The sequence below is a fragment of the Anarrhichthys ocellatus genome, unplaced genomic scaffold, assembly GCF_004355925.1.
Source record: "Anarrhichthys ocellatus isolate YVR2014 unplaced genomic scaffold, GSC_Weel_1.0 scaffold69, whole genome shotgun sequence".
Lineage (NCBI taxonomy): Eukaryota > Metazoa > Chordata > Actinopteri > Perciformes > Anarhichadidae > Anarrhichthys > Anarrhichthys ocellatus.
Window position 1 is genome coordinate 1,262,148 of NW_022280099.1, and position 15,931 is coordinate 1,278,078.

Below are 15,931 nucleotides of genomic sequence, written 5' to 3' on the forward strand. Positions count from 1 at the left end.
ACACACACACACACACACACACACACACACACACACACACACACACAGTCCAGAGAGAGGTTGTGTTGTGTTAAGCCTTAACAGTACTGTTTTTCTTGTGACCCACTCCTTGCTCAGCACAAACTGTGTGGCTCTGTTTGCACATTATCACTCTCCAACACGGAACCCGGGGGGGGGGGGGGGACTTCACAAAACACACAAGAAAAACATGAATAGATAGAGTCTAATCTAAACACTGCACCTATCGGGCTTCAACATACTGCGGCCTTTTATGTTCTAAACGCAGCTCTTCTTCTTGAGCCCGTCCTCCAGCTTCTCACAACACGCTGCCGCCGTCTGTTTGTGCAGAGCGATAAGGCCTTCGCTCTCCGGGGCGGGTAGGTAGCTGATGTAGCCTTTCTCCCATTTGAGACTCTTTTGTTTTCTCTGGCAGACACACGCACGTGAAAACAAATCACAGCTTTTTTACAGCCACTTCACTTGGAGAGTCGACTCTTAGTTCACGTCAGCGTGCAGATCTGTTTAGACAAGTATAGCACGAGGGAAGAGACGGGAAAACAACGCAGGCTTTTAGATTGACCACTTCGGTGACAGGTGATAGTCAAGACTACCTCGTGAACAAAGAATCCTTGAATTTGAGGAGCAGTCAAGTGTTGCAACATGACTGATAGCATGAAACTGGAACCAATTAAATCCTATGTAAACTCAGTAGGTCCTATATGCCCTTTCTTAACAAGACAGCAACCTTATATCCTCAATGTTTCTGGATATATTAAGCGATGAAACTCGACTAAGACGTTTTTAAACTGAAGTGGACATGCTGAACATTGGAAATGAACTCTTCACAGACTCCACAGCCGAAAAAACACTTTGATTTCACTGAACAACCCCAAGAAGCAGAGAAGAAGAAGGAGGCGGTATGGATCCTAAAAGACCCGGCGAGGAGTTCAAAGCCTTCCGACGTGTTTTCATGCAAATATTTTCTTAAAGCATGAAAGGGAAACACAACCGGCGCGGTGAATAATACATGACCATTAATGATGCAGAACTATCCTCACATTGTAATAGCTCAGAGGCAGAAAAAAAAGAAATGCTTAAACCGGGGTTCAAATCCCTGTCATCCCATCCCCTCTGTGAGGATCAGTGTGAGGCGAGTCACATGCTAGTCACACCTCTCCGGAGTGTTGGTAATCTTTAATTATTGAGCCGGAGAATAAACAGCCGGCGCTGGATTTGTCATTTTTGGGGGGGAAAGGGGGATTAGAGGGCTTTTAGGAGAGCACAAGTGCAAACAGCAGCCGGGTAGCAGAGAGGGAGATAGACGGACACACAAGTGGGTGATCTTCCACATCATTGCCTCCTTCTTCTTCTATTCCTGTTTCTCTGCCCCCCCCCCCTAATCTCTCTTGTCCCCTCACTGCTCCGATCACATCACCGCCCTCGTTTCCAAACACACTCAGACGCACCCTCAGGTGAGAGCTACCGATATCGATCAGCCTAGAGAGAGCTCTGCATCTGAAAGCTGTCAGAGGTGGAGCCTGACTGACGTCTTGTCATGAGCAAAAGGCCACACCTGTCTGCGTGAAACAGAGGATACATATGTGGGCACTTTAAGTCTCTAGCAGAAAACACAATGAGAGTCCACACAGCGTGAAAAGTAACAGAACATAGGTTGATTTATAGAGAACTCTCTTTGACACTAGATTGTGAAGATTACAGCAGATGCCATGGGAAATTAAAAAAGTTATAACGCTTAATGAGGTCAACATGAAGAGTTGTAAATACCTCAGACACATTATAAGACCTTAAAGGTATTATTATAGTGAAGCTAAAGGGACAATGGAAAACCATTAACTGCTTTAGGGCCATGGTCAACTTTCTTTAGAATGTTACAGCCAGTGAGACTTCAAACGGAATATAGGACAGTTAAGGTGCAATATTAAGCTCAATAGAGTTTATAATTGAGTATCAGTGACATCATCTAAAGAGTACAGCGATGCAATGAGGCCAGATAAGGTCACTGCTGCATACAGCTTGTATTATTGGAATATTACAGTCAATTAGTGTTTGCACGACACAAATTAGCGTTTCTTCTCAAATTAGACAAGTTGGGGTCAATGAATGCGCCATGCTCCTCTTTTATAAAAGAACAGGAGAAACACAGCGCCCAAAGCTCCACGCGGAGGGATTCTCTCAGGCCAATTTCGGTAATGAAAAGAGGCAATCAGAGTCTCATTTGAACCGACATACTTCTGAGGCGCCTCTGAGTGAAAACGCCGCACATTTCTCGGCTCAATAGATGCAATTAATTTGCACCAAACGCCAAAACTATTATCACCCGCACGCTTGCTTTACGCCACCGACATCTCCAGATCTCCTTTCAGCCCCGAGGACACTACAATCCCGTAATTTTCTCCGGTGATGGTTTTTGACATGGTGGGAGTCAAAGCTGCGGCTGAGTGGCCAGAATCTCCATCTGAATCCCATTGAAGCGCGCGCGTGTTTGAAGATGGGGTGACTGATCTGCTGCTGAGGGGAGAGAACCGCACAGTTCATTCAAAGGGAGGAGAGGAGGAGAAAAAAAGTGCCGCTTTCTGGAGAAACTTCAGAGATGATGAGAGGAGTCGGGGAGCGCGGCTCTGTGAACGAGGCTGATGTGTAATTCATATTTCTGCTGCTAGAGAAGACGTCACTGTTGCAGTGAGGAGAAAAGGGCGTGCTCGTCCTCACGAGCACGGAACGGCGATGAAAGTCCATATTTCACTTTTTTTGACAGTGGAATCATGCAGGGAAACGTTTAAATTGATGATAAATGGAAACTGAGCTTTATAGACGCATCTAATCCTCACACTCATCCTGATGGACAGATAAATGTGCGTAATTTCACAATTCATGCATCTACGTTTACACGTTTTCCTCTCATTTCAGGAATTTTCTAGAAACCAAAGTGTCAGTATTTCAAAAATAATGAGGCACTCTCTACGTTCAGACTGACTTTAGAATGAGAGATAATTCTTTAAACAAGTTGATTTTTCCATTGAAAATAAGGGAATGGGCTCAACCAATTGCCAGTTTCAGGTGGAAAAAACGTAATTTCCAGCCACGCAGTGTGCGTAATGTCACAAATCTGGACCACGCGCAGTTCAGCCAGAATTAACAAGCTAATAAGCAGAAAGCTGTGCGCGCGGTCTCAGCACCCAGATGGAATTACGCGCAGAAAAGCGTCCTTTTATTCCGCTGACACCGGCCGAGACGCGCCGATTGCGCACAGATCCTCTGCGGCACCTGTGCCATGGCACGGCCGCAGTGCTGTTCCTGCGGCTCCGCGCTTCATAACGCTGAGCCAACCTGTCTGATTCACATCTACAAGGAAGTGGAGCTATTTCTCTCGGGCCTCAGAGGCTACAACGAGTTATCTGTGTATAATAATAACAATAATAATAATAAACTTACCAAAAGTATCCCGTTTTGACAGCAAATCGCAGCCTTTCAGATGTCACCAAGCATTCAGGAGAAGAAAAACAGCCGTTATTCTCCTTTAAACTTCATAAAACCCCACAAAACTACTTTAAAATCCGTAAGTCCTCAAGCTTCAGGGAGCAGTTTGGCGACAGTTGGGGGGAAAAAGTCCTTTATCCCCGTCACAACTTGTCAACGAGAGTCCTCGGCTCGGGCACCACTGCTGCGAAAGCCAACTTCTCCACTTAAATTCCGTTTCGCACCGCGCGCTGCTGTCCAAAGTGTCCAAACCTCCAGAATGGGTTCATCCTGTGGTGCACGAGGCGCTGTGGAGGAGGCGGGACTGGACGCAGTGAACGCGGCTCCTTGCTCGTCTCCAGCGCGGATGCCAGTCGGCGTGCTTAGTTGCCTCGGATCAACCAACTCGGACTGGTGGCTCTCCTCCGCTGGCTGCCTATGAAGTAGCAGCTGCGCGGGGCTGCGGCCGTCAGGAGACAGCGGCTGGAAGAGAGGAGGACTTCCCGTCTGTACTTTCAAAATAAAATGTTAGCCGACGAATGCTTTTCACGATCCTCAAGGAAGTGCGAAATAATATGAGCTATTTGAAGAGGATATGCAGTGAGCAAAAAATACATTTTTTACAGCGCTACCTAACAGGATGTTTTGTATCTTGTAAAGGTAATTTATTTATCATTTGAAGTGGTTGAGTCGTTTAAATAAGCAAGAATCAAGCAAAACTCCATCCGTTCATTTTTTATTATAATATTTATTTTAGTTAGCATAATTATGTTAATCCTCTCAAAAGTGTATTAACTTTCATGTTTTTGTGTGTAACTTGCATCAATGTATTTTATATTTAAAATATATATATTTTATTTATTCTGCACTCTATTGCATTATAACTGCAGAAAATAATAAAAAGCCAAACACGACAATGATTGTATGAGTAAACAAAAAAAATCGGATAATTTGGATGAAGCTATCAAATGACTCACAATCTGCCACGGAGCTATACAGAAAATATTTTATTTTGAAGGGTCACGTTGGTTTTTATTGTGTGCGCGCGCGCGCATGCGTGTGTGTGTGTGTGTGTGTGTGTGTGTGTGAGAGAGAGAGAGAGAGACGCTCTCTCCTCGCCTCTCCAGTCCCACCGCGGTCCGGGATGCTGCCTCTGCGCGCCGCCGGGACAAACGGCAGCAGCGGGGGGAGGGAGATCAGATTTCGGCGCGCTGCTCCTCCGGGGCCGCAGGAGGCAGCAAGTGGAGGCGCCTTCTACACTTATTTTACTCCAGTTCAGAAAAACTCCATCCAGCGAGGCGTCATGACGGAATCCAAAGCTGCTGTTTGAGCCCTAAAAAACATTCCTGAATGCTTTACAGTACAGTGGTGGCCAACGTGGGGTTTAGTCACCACAGAGGGACGTGGAGGTGGTCTTTTTGGGAAAAATATATACTTTATGTCACTCTGTTGAGTCTAATACAGCGACCGACTGTCTAGAGATAGTTATTGTGACTGAAGAATTCACATGTCTTTTTATTTATCTCCAGTGGCGCCATTAAGGGATAAAGTCCTGAAAGAAATCAGGGGGCCCAACGCTGCACAGGGCCCCTGAACACATCAGGGATAAGAGATCATTTTCATGCCCCTGATTATCCTTGAACAACTCAAATAGGTGACCTAAAACTCTTTTTATGTACCACAGATGTGATTCTGTGAGACAAAAGTTCTTTAAATCAGGACTTTCTGGATTCGACAAATGTAGAAATCTCTCTGTGTCAAATAGTTTGTCTTATAGTCTCATGTACAACAACAGAGTGGAGGACAACTGGAACATCTTAAAGACCAAACTTTACTTTTCAACACATCTGAAACAAGCCGATGGAGTTCAGAAAAAAAACACTCAGTTTCTTATACAGGTTATCTGATTTGTAAAAATGCAGCCATTTTGTTGTTCTAGTGCCTTTTTAAGGTCGTTTTTCAAATGCTACACACCGTCCCTTCATTTGTTCTCCAGCTATCGTAATGTGAATGTTCCCTGCTGTTAAGTGTTACATGTTAAACACTGTTAAAGTGTAAATTGGGTCATTTTTTCCAGAGTTAATTGCCTTTCAGTCGTTACAAACCAATGTTGGACCAGTAGGCCCTAAAGTGTGCTGAGCCAACAGTAAATGACCATTAGCCACCCATTTATTCTGCTTCTGGACTACTTACTGCTGTCAGGACAGAGGTGATAGCCGCTCTAAACAACACGACAATTACTGTCATCTCTTAAACTGTGTTTTGAGAAGGCGACTTTATGACGCCGTAAAGCGGAGCGGCCCTCTGCCGGGGGACCGTGAGGAGGCCGGACGGAGTGTGCCGTCGCCCCCTCTTCACTGTGGTCAGCAATAACCCACGTCAACACGTCATAAATAACAGGAAAGGGAGGAGGATCATCGGTTAGATGGATTTCATTGCTTATATCATTGTAAATATATTATCCTTGGATTTTAAACAAAACAAATACGTTACATTGGATTGTGGGAGCTTGTGCTGTTTTTCACTATTCTTAGAGCTTTTATAGACTAAAAATACAAAATAATGGTTTTCTCATCTCAGACTGTTTTATTTGAATCACTTTCAGAAGACTGAAGAGGAAGAGGTTAAAATGATTCAGTATTTCACACAAAAAAGTCTAAAAATTAAACCTAATTCTGTGCAGCAGATTTGAGATGTTCTTATTTCTTACTCAGAGTAATCATTATGCAAACCCATGATGAAAATAGTGTTCATTTAAATGATGCACTTGATGCATTGACTCAAAGTAGATTAAATGTGACATTTTTGACAGAACGAAAGAAAAAAACCCATTCACCCACGAATGAATGAATGAATGAATGAAAGAAAAAGACCCAACGTGAACTGAATTCATTAGAAATAAAAAACACATGTTCAATAAGACACCTGTATCATCAGCGGTGAAGCCGATCAGCTTGTAAAATCAAAAAGTGCTTCTCTTATGGCAACACATCCCACCACATACAGGTGCTAATGCTTCAGCGCTCACGAGAAAAGGCAGAAACAACAAGCCGTTCATTAAAGTCAGTGAAGAAGAGGAGAGCGGGCGACTACAGTGCTCTGTGAGAAACGTCGGCGGGAGGGAGGGAAACAAAAGCCAGCCGGTTCAGGAGGAGAGGTCATACAGATGGTGAGAGTGCTCAGCCAGACAGCTCCAGTACTGATGGGCAAACTGACCAGATGACCTCCACACACACACACACACACACACACACACAATCACACACACACACACACACACACACACACTTCTCGGTTCTCCACCACTGCTCATGTTAGTAGGAAAAACAAAACTCCTCTTTGCACACCCCCCTGAAACCTCTAATGAACACACACTCACACACATACACACACACACACACACACACACACTCCACTTACATTCCACACCCTCCCCTCCCCCCCAGCCCTCCAGGGAACAGATCAGCGGGAGATGAAAGGTGAGGCCTTTTCATTTAAAATGGAGTTAAAAATTAAACAAGAAGAAGAAAGCCTCAGAGGTCAGTTTTGATTAGTTTGAGGATGCAGTGTTGAAGAAGGTAAGCATCCAGAACCCTTTAAAAAGCTCTCCAGTTTATTCAGACGCCGGTATCAGGGGGGTGCACGTTGTCACCGATAACCCAGAGATGCAGGTCGCTTGTGTGGCGACGACCGATTGACTCGCGGTGTCTTTGTCTGGAAGAGGTGGAACAAAAGCAGCAGGACTAATCATTAACACGAGGGATTCAGGCCGGACAAAGATGCAGCACAAAGAAAGGGGAGGGAGTAAAGGCCACTTCACACTCGAATAGATGGCGCTCTCCGTCTCTGGTGCCGTCACACACACAAGCATCGTGGGGAACCCTCCGCTTGGGTCACGACGAGAAGAATCAGAGGGGTCGAGAGATGGTTTATGGGATAGGAATGAAGAAAAAACACTGCAGTTGGATTCAGTTTTTATTTTACTTTACTTGTCTTTGCTTTTCCGTGAAATACTGGATGGTTTATACACAAAACACTGAGTAGTTACAGAGGATCAAATCAGGAACAGATGACAAATGGTTCTGCAGCAGTTACAGGTGTTTATGGGCTCCAGCTCCCATCAGCAGTGATGGAAACATGACTTTTTGCCTATATTCCGGCGCCATGGCTATGTGACGCGCATTGAAGTGTTTTATAGAATAAAATCAGCTAGAATTTGGACAATTATTATAATTTATTAACGTACTGAACATATAATTAATATGCTCTCCTCAAAACCACCAGACTCCAGTCAGACAACAGTAATTTAAACTCGCTGATTAGCAAAACACGCTTCATTTAAACTCGACGGAAACAAAATAAAGCTCATCAAAACTATCTTTGCTTGTCCTTCAATCACCAACTCCGGTTTGGTCCAAATAAACCTTCAATTCACGGAGTTACACGAGAAAAGAAACAGACGTTATACGTGAACCACTGCATGCAAAAATAAACACAAAATAAACAAGAAAGACTTTTTCTTCTTCTAAAATCAGCCAACGCAGTAAGAATATGTAGAGCTGTGTTCAGATGAAATCAAATTATTTTAAGAGCTTTACAGAAATACGTGCCCGTATCGTGAAAGCATCCACTCCAACCATTCCACATCAAATCTTTGAAGGAACTTTTTAAACATGAAATTTGATGGCGCGACACCGCTAACATGAAAACCTTCCCAATGATGGACTCTTTGGCTTCCCGTTCCTTCAGTAGGGATCACCGGCAAGATAGTTTTCAAGTGGACAACTGCAAATTGGCAAAGTCAAAGTTCACCAAAACGCTTTGAGATCAAATCTGCTGTTTCAGGAAGTCTTGTAGAGTAGTTTGTGATGTTTCAGCGGTAGAGAACGCTTTGTATTCAAGAACGTAGGCATCTGCACACATTCACAAACAAGCATTTGATGTGTGCAACGACAACCTCAGATCACCACGGATTGCAAAGAGCACCCACACCTACAAATCAAAATGAGGTTTGAGGCGCGATGTGAGCCGAGCTGAGCGCTCTGCTGTGGCCCGGCGGGGGGGTGTTCCAGCACACTGTTTGTGTTGGTCTCTCCGTCTCCGCTGGGGTGTAATGGCCGCAGTAATGGCAGCTCAGAGAAGGGGAGCCCGTCCGCCTTGTTTAGCACAGTCGGTCCCATTACGCTCGAAAAAGACCGCCGGACCACGAGTCAATTCCGCTGGTTTCTGAATGGCTATGAGAGGTCTCTTGTAGCCAGGAGGACACTAACTGTATGCAATGACAGTGAGATATTAGACTCATTTCACCTGGAGATTGGATTGGGAAGCGGAAACCAGTTCTGAACGCCGATTCATATGAAACTTGCTTCTTTTGATTCCACTTATTGATCGTCAAAGCGAACTTTGGACCTACTGGGCCTCCGTCCACATCGCCAGTCATGCGTTTGTCAATAGAGTTTGAGGAGTTCCTTTGGGTGCACGTTTCAGCCCCAGTTACTCACCCTGTGTTACCTTGAAACACTTTGTTTTCTGTCGTGCCTCCAAGATGAACGGAGAATCAAAAAACGGAGATTTGAATGAATTGAAGAATCAAAAGTCTTTTTTGATTCTTCGTTCACCGAGGAGTCATGCAGGAAAAAGTTTTCTTCACTAATTTGTGGTAAGACAAAGAGTAACTGATGTTGAAATGATCATTTTGGGGAGTGAAGCATCCCTTTTAAACAGCAAGGTTTCTGAAGGGACAAAGTGTTGCTGTAGCAGGGTTGGGAATGTTCTCTTTGTAAAAAAACGTACTTTGCACCTTCTGAATTGAATCGAATCCGCCTGACGCAGTATAAAAACCCACTGATGTGGCCCTCCGAGTAAATTAAAAGAAGTTCGTTAGAGATTATTTGCCGCTCTTCAAAGCTAGTTTGGCACAAAAGCGGTGCGATCTTGTCCACAGAGGCTGCTTGTTCTATACGTCGGGGGCCTTGGCACACTCCGCCCCTCTCCATCTCCAGCTTCACCTCCTTTCTGCTCTGATTATGAGCTGAGGTGTAAAAGTGAGAGTCAACAGAGCAAACAAAACAAGCCCTCAGCTGTGTTTGCATTTGCACTCACACACCCAAAGAAACAACCGCCGAGAGTGAAAAGGCAGCTTTCTTGTTTTCTACCGAGCCGCCTGTCCTCACCAGAGAAAACCTGCTGTTTACAGGGGATCAACAACAGAAGCACTACGCCACACAAATCCATTCATATTTAAACTGAACTCTCAGACAAAACTCAAATAAGAGGCAACAACTCCTTGTGAGGCCATGAGAGCGAGCTAAACGTCTGGCCTCGAGATGGAGCACGAGGTTCCGTCTGTTTGCATGGCAGCGGAAAAAAGAAACATTTGTAGAAATGAGAACGGGAAAGAGAAAGAAAGCAGAATCAGATAAAAGAGGCAACATCTTTGGGTGTATTTCTCTTCTGATTTTTTTTTTTAAATTCCAGCACAGGCTTAAACACTTCAGTCTGATCAAACAACGCAGCGTTATCTAATCGTTAGACCTGAACTTCAAGTGATATCTTGGTTAAATAGGCAGCTGCGAGTGCTTGGCAAGAAGCAGCGGGGTAGAGCGGATCTCAGCCGGCTGCCTATCAGCTGTTGTGAGGCTGCGAGAGTTGGCCGGCTGCCTCGCTGCCAGCCAGACAGCGTGAACAAAAAAAAAAGAAGCTCTATTGAACTTTATTGAGTCAAGGTGGAGATGGTGGAGACACGGATCTGTGCTGGATTAGAGCTAAATGTTGCTTTTATTTGTCTTTTCTCTTCCTCGACTCTCACACAGCCGGTTCAGACTCGATCACAACAAGAAGAGCAAATGGAGCTAATGAGAGTTAAACTAACGGAGTCACTTCAACATCACAATCACACTCATTCCACTTGTTGAGTGCAGTGAACTAACACATTAGCTCATAATAGTTCTTTCTTTCCTAGTTTCCTTCTTTACTATCCCCCTTCTTCTATTATTTCTTTACTTCCCTTCTTTGTTTCCTTCTTTCCCTTCATCCATTCTTCCTTATATTCCCTTCTTTCGTTGTCTTTCTATTATTTCCTCGTTTCTTTCGTTCCTTCAATGCTTCCTTCCTTATTATCTCATTCTTCATTTTCTTTCTTCCCTGCTTACCAAGTTTCCTTCTTTCCTTCCATCCTTCCTTCATCATATTCCCTCCTTTCATTTTCTTTCTTCCCATGTTCCCTTCCATCCTTCCATCCTTATGTCCCCTTGTTTCATTGTCTTTCTTTCCATCTTCACATCCATCCTTTCTTCTTTCCTAATAATCTGAAAGCATTAAAACCAGAGATATTTGGTAATTTTCATTCAAAAAGTATCTGCACTGTTTTAGATACATCTTGTATCATGTACTGGAGTATTGATGTGTGTTCATGAGACTTTTACTGAAGTGAATCATTTGAGTTTTCCTTCCAGCACTGTGGGGCAGACAGCAGCAGGACTTCATGTCCAGTCCAGTCCAAGACACACAGCAGACAGCAGACTATATATTCCACTACACAAACATACATTGAACACAGCGGTGAGCAGGCACACAGCCAGCACGGTGTGCAAGCTCCTCTGTTGAGGTTACACAAACTCAGCTGTCCCTCCTGCTCTTACTGGGTCAGCTGCTCCTCTCTGAGCCACAGTCTTTATCACAGCGTCTCAGTTTTATCTTGCCGGCGCTCTGATCACACGTCTTAGGCGCTAAATTGGCTGTGACACAGCGGCATCTGGGCAGAGCGTTCACCTGAGGCCACTGCTGATACAGTGACAGAGAAACGGAGGAAGATTAAAGTTAAAGAGAAAGATGCGTTTGATTGATATCATGCGGAATCATGCAGTTAAAAAAACTGATTCTGGAAACACATCAGCAGCTTGGTGATGCCACCTCTGGTTGATTGGGTTGTTTGGTGTATTATTCATATAACTGCGTTTGGTTTGTTGTCAGTCAAAGAGTCGAGGGTTTTTAGCTGTGTTTTGGTGCCAACGTTTAGAAATAATACATAATAGAAGGAGGAACCCACACAGAGACCATTTCCACACCAGCAGTTAAAAAGTAGTCCCTGGGACTAAGACTTGGTGGAAACCCGGCTGAAGGTGAGGGCAGTGAAGACTTGCTGTCTGTTGGTGGCAATGGTTAAAAGAATCTGTTCAAACAAGATTTCAATGTGAGACGACATCACAAGCAACATTATGTAAACCCCCTTTCTGTTATAGTTTGAACATCAAGTCATCTATCAGCAACATTGGGACAATATGAATTTCATTTTTTAGGATGTGGCAGAATTATTTTCTTGCTTCACAACTAGCTTTAAAAATAAAACCTGTGTTTGAACCTTAAATGTTCAACATGTGGAGTAATCGGAACAGACAGAAGCTATAAAGAAAGAGCAAATGTACCATAAGGTTTGTATACTTTCTTTTTAGAATGACGGATAAAACAGAAGAGAGGGAGAAACATCTGGCTTAAAAAGGGTCAAGGGTCAGAAATTCTGCCCGACTGCACCTGACCTGTCCCGTATTCGAGCCTTTGCGGATAATCAGCTGTCATGCATGTTTTTATTCCAGGATTTCCTGATCTGACTCTGTCAAGGAAGAAGAGAGCAAAAGAAGGCGTGCCGCAAAGACAGATGAAAGGCTATTTTCTGCCCTCTTCTCATCCAAAAGCTATTTTTAGTCTGCTGTTTTTTTCATAACCACTGCTTCAGTTTCTTACCAACATCAAAAAGCCGCTGCTAACCGAGGGCTTGAAAGAGAGATGCAGCCAAGAGAAGAGATGAGTTTCAGAGAGCAGGAGAATATGCATCGGCATGTGTGTGTGTGTGTGTGTGTGTGCGTGTGTGTGCTGGTCAGAGCCAACGCGTCGACACAGCTGCGCCAACGCAGCGCAGAGGTGATCGAACAAGGCGGGGGATGGGCGTGCTTTGTGTGTGTGGTGATGGGAGAAGGTGGTTTAAATGAAAATGACACTGGCTGTATTGGTGAATACAGTGTTGTCGCTTTCTCCCATGATTCAGTGGGGCTGCTACAGCCAGTTCTTCACACATGAACACATCAGAGAAAGTGTTGCCTTCATCTGACAAGAGGGAGATGTTCTCTCTCTCTTTCTGTCTCTGCTGTATGTGGCTGTTTTAATGACTGCGGGGGAGGCGTAGGGGCGGACCTCTGCCCGGGTTTCTCATTCTTTTTCCCGCACAGAACGTCCGGGTTCGTCCTCCGGATTGCAAGCGCAGCAGCGTGTGAGGAGAGGTTAAGGTGGAGGAGAGGGTGAAACTCACACGGCCAGTCAGACCAGTTCCTAAAGTCTGGGTGAAAGCGGCACTCGATGACTTCAGCTAGAAGTGATTTACAATCTGCCAATCAAAGTAAATGTTATCTCACCTGCTGTGAAGAGACACTTGGCCTCCTTGCATCATCACTGTCCAAACAGGTGTGCATGACAAGTGGTTTGCTCGTCGCTAATTCTTTAATCACTGTTTGAACACCGAATGAAACACAGGAACTGTGACCGAATATGCGTTGTGTCAACTGTTTCCATGCTACTGGTTGTTTTAACCTCTGAACCCGAGCTGAGCAATCCAGGTGAATATAAGCTTGAGAAGCAAAAGGAGGTAGGACATCATCTGAAAAGTTCGGTTTCAAGCCCCCTTCATACATGCCTGGAAACTTGGAAGTTATCTACGCATTAGCCAGACAAGCTGTGTGTAAGAACGGAGATGTCCTAATCATTCTGATTTACCCTGTACAAAGCCTTGTACAAAGTCTTTGTAAAGTCCAATTGAGCCCATGTGTGAACAGAGCTGCTCAATGTTTGGAGGATTCACGGCAAGCGAGTCTGTGTGTTGGCGATATTTCAAAACCGGAAGAAAACAAACATCCGAAGGTTAAGAAGAAGGGTCATTCGAACGAAGACCCCAACAAAAATATCAAGATTTTCTCCCCGATTACGTCTGTTTTTGGCGTACACATTTTGAATCAGTCCACATCGGGAGGTGGTTGGGGTGGATGGGTCAACAAACACAGGACTTTCACCCAGGAGTCAGCTGTTTGTGTCCCTTGTCAAACCAAAAGTCAGTGCTGACGTGAATTATTATACATTCGTAACTTGAATCACATTTTAAACATGACCACCATCTTTTCATAATCTCAGCCATGGTCTCCTAAAACTCAATTATGTTTCCAATGATCGTATTTTCTCCTGGATTACGTTTGTATTTGACGTATCAGAAATTTGTTTAATCGAAGTCCACATAAGTCGGGTTGATGGATGGATCAAACACAGGACTATTTCATTTTTTATTATCTCAAATACGTTGAGTCAAACTCTGCAGAGAGAAGGTCGGGATGGATGGATGCATGCATGGGTCAGACCTTCACCCAGGGGACTGCTGTCTGTGTCTCCTGTGAAACCAATAGTCATTTAAAACATAAGCTTTTACTAAACCTAACCAAGTAGTTTTGTTGCCTGAACCTAAACGTAACAGAGAATGCATCCTTGAAATGGCAAAAGCCCCATGAGCAGTTGAAACCTGTTAACTTGATATACATCTATATAGAAATGTTGAGATGAAATGTGACGTTTTATTGTGGCGACTGGGTTGGACAAAATGGCAATACGGTCTAAACTTAACTGCAATCATTTTTGTGACCGTAATACTTTCTGTTTCGGTTTTGTTGGTATCCGTTCAAACAGACACAGAATGCTACGGATCGTGTGCTGTCATCGATGTGTAAACAAGAGAAAGGCACACATGAAACCAAAGCTTGTTCATAGAAGTGCTGAGAGGAGGTTTGACCTGCGTTCCTGCCCGCAGCAGTGAACAGGCCTGTGAGGGAGTGTTGTTGGCAGACGGCAGGTATGTCGCAGCGTTCATCAATCATCGCTCCACTTCAGCTGGCCGTGATCTGTCACATAAAGGCCCGGGAGAGCATGACGTGAGCTGGCTGTGTGTTGCAGGTGGCTGCGGTGCTTTACGATGAGACAAGTTGTCCCTGAGAGATGAGATGTTACAGACGGTGAGGTTTTCACACAGTGTTTAGCAAGTGTTTTGTTTTAGTAGTACTTCTCCATTGTAGCTTTTTAGTTTTGGAGATTTATTTGTACTTTTTATGTTTCGATTCTGATAAACACTCCAGCTGTTCTCAATTGAACTCCAAATCCGTTTGTGGTTTGTGTGCGAGCTGATGTAGTTCATGGTCCCACAAAGCTCAGCTTATTGAACAGTAATAATAGTAATATTGGTATCCGAGAGGTCATCGGTTCAAACCCAGTTTAAGTTTGAAAATGTTCTGCATCAGAGTTCGACCAAGAAACGAGACACTTCTCATCAAGTTTTATTACATCTATGTTTTTATCATTCCATTCACAAGAATACAATGTTGGCATTGTACGAATTACGTTTCATATAAACAATTCTAGATAAGTTCATATCAACGTTATAGTGTTTTAATTGCTTTTGGCACTTTTGCCATTTTGAAAAATCTATTCTCAATTATGTCTCGGTTTGGTAAAATATCATGTTTTGAGTTCAAATAAGTACATTACTTCTGGTTTAGCACAGGACACGAACAGTGGTCTCCTGGATGAAAGTCTGACCCATCTATCCCGACCTCCTCTCGGTGCAGAATTTGAAGAAATAAGTTCTTCCATGTGCACACATACTAAAAAGAAATTGTAAGCCCAACCAAGAAATAAAAAACACATCATGCAATGTTTTTAACAACTAGACCATGTTGAGCAACAGAGCCAAGTGATAAAGTGTTATCTACTCTGACGCATGAATACAGTGTTGAAATCCTATTATTGCACATCTGTTTGCTCACACATGCCCACAGCTGCACCTGCGTGCTCCGTCACATGCTTTCAGCGCACAAACACCAAGCTCCACATGCAGATTGTGATCTCTGCTCCCAGGCGGAGAGAATTTGCCAGAAGCAGCTCAGCACCACTCCGCTGCGGCGCTCGCTGAAAAGAGCAAAATGTGCAGACTGCATGTCAGATGCCTCCCTGAGGCGCACTGGATCGAACACCGAGGCCCGTCAGCAAATTCTTACAAAAAACACACAAAGAAACTTTCTGGAGCTGAGAATAAAAGGCAAACATGCCCTGTGATACCTGTGCTTTCCCCCTTTGGAGACACTTTGTGATCGCCGATGAATTTGCCTAATTCTGATTAGCCTCCCGCTGGGTCGCCTCTCTGTTGGTCACTGGAAGGTAAGTTTGATTCAGTAGTTTCTTTTAGTGTGTGAATGGGACAGAATAGGTGGGAGGGTGGAGGAGAAAAGCCCCTCGCTGCTCCAAAGCTGTTAGCTCGCTCTCTTTCCACCTGTCACACATTGGTGACTTTATTTCGACTCGGCCGAGGCCCCCTGGTAGATATCAGAGAGATCATCTCCGTCTTAAGCTAAATGACTCCAACAAGCGTTGCGGC

The 15,931-nt window shown here is 44.2% G+C and overlaps 1 protein-coding gene across 8 annotated transcripts in view; it reads right to left on the reverse strand.

Annotated features, from left to right (window-relative positions):
- fgfr3 (fibroblast growth factor receptor 3) overlaps positions 1 to 3,908 on the reverse strand; it is a 65,330-nt gene extending 61,422 nt beyond the window's left edge. For all 8 annotated transcript variants that reach the window (XM_031873250.1, XM_031873249.1, XM_031873245.1 and 5 more), the window contains exon 1: positions 3,454 to 3,908. The gene's annotated coding sequence lies outside the window, so the exon portion shown is untranslated. The remainder of the gene's footprint in view (positions 1 to 3,453) is intronic.
- Between the last annotated feature and the right edge of the window lie 12,023 nt (positions 3,909 to 15,931).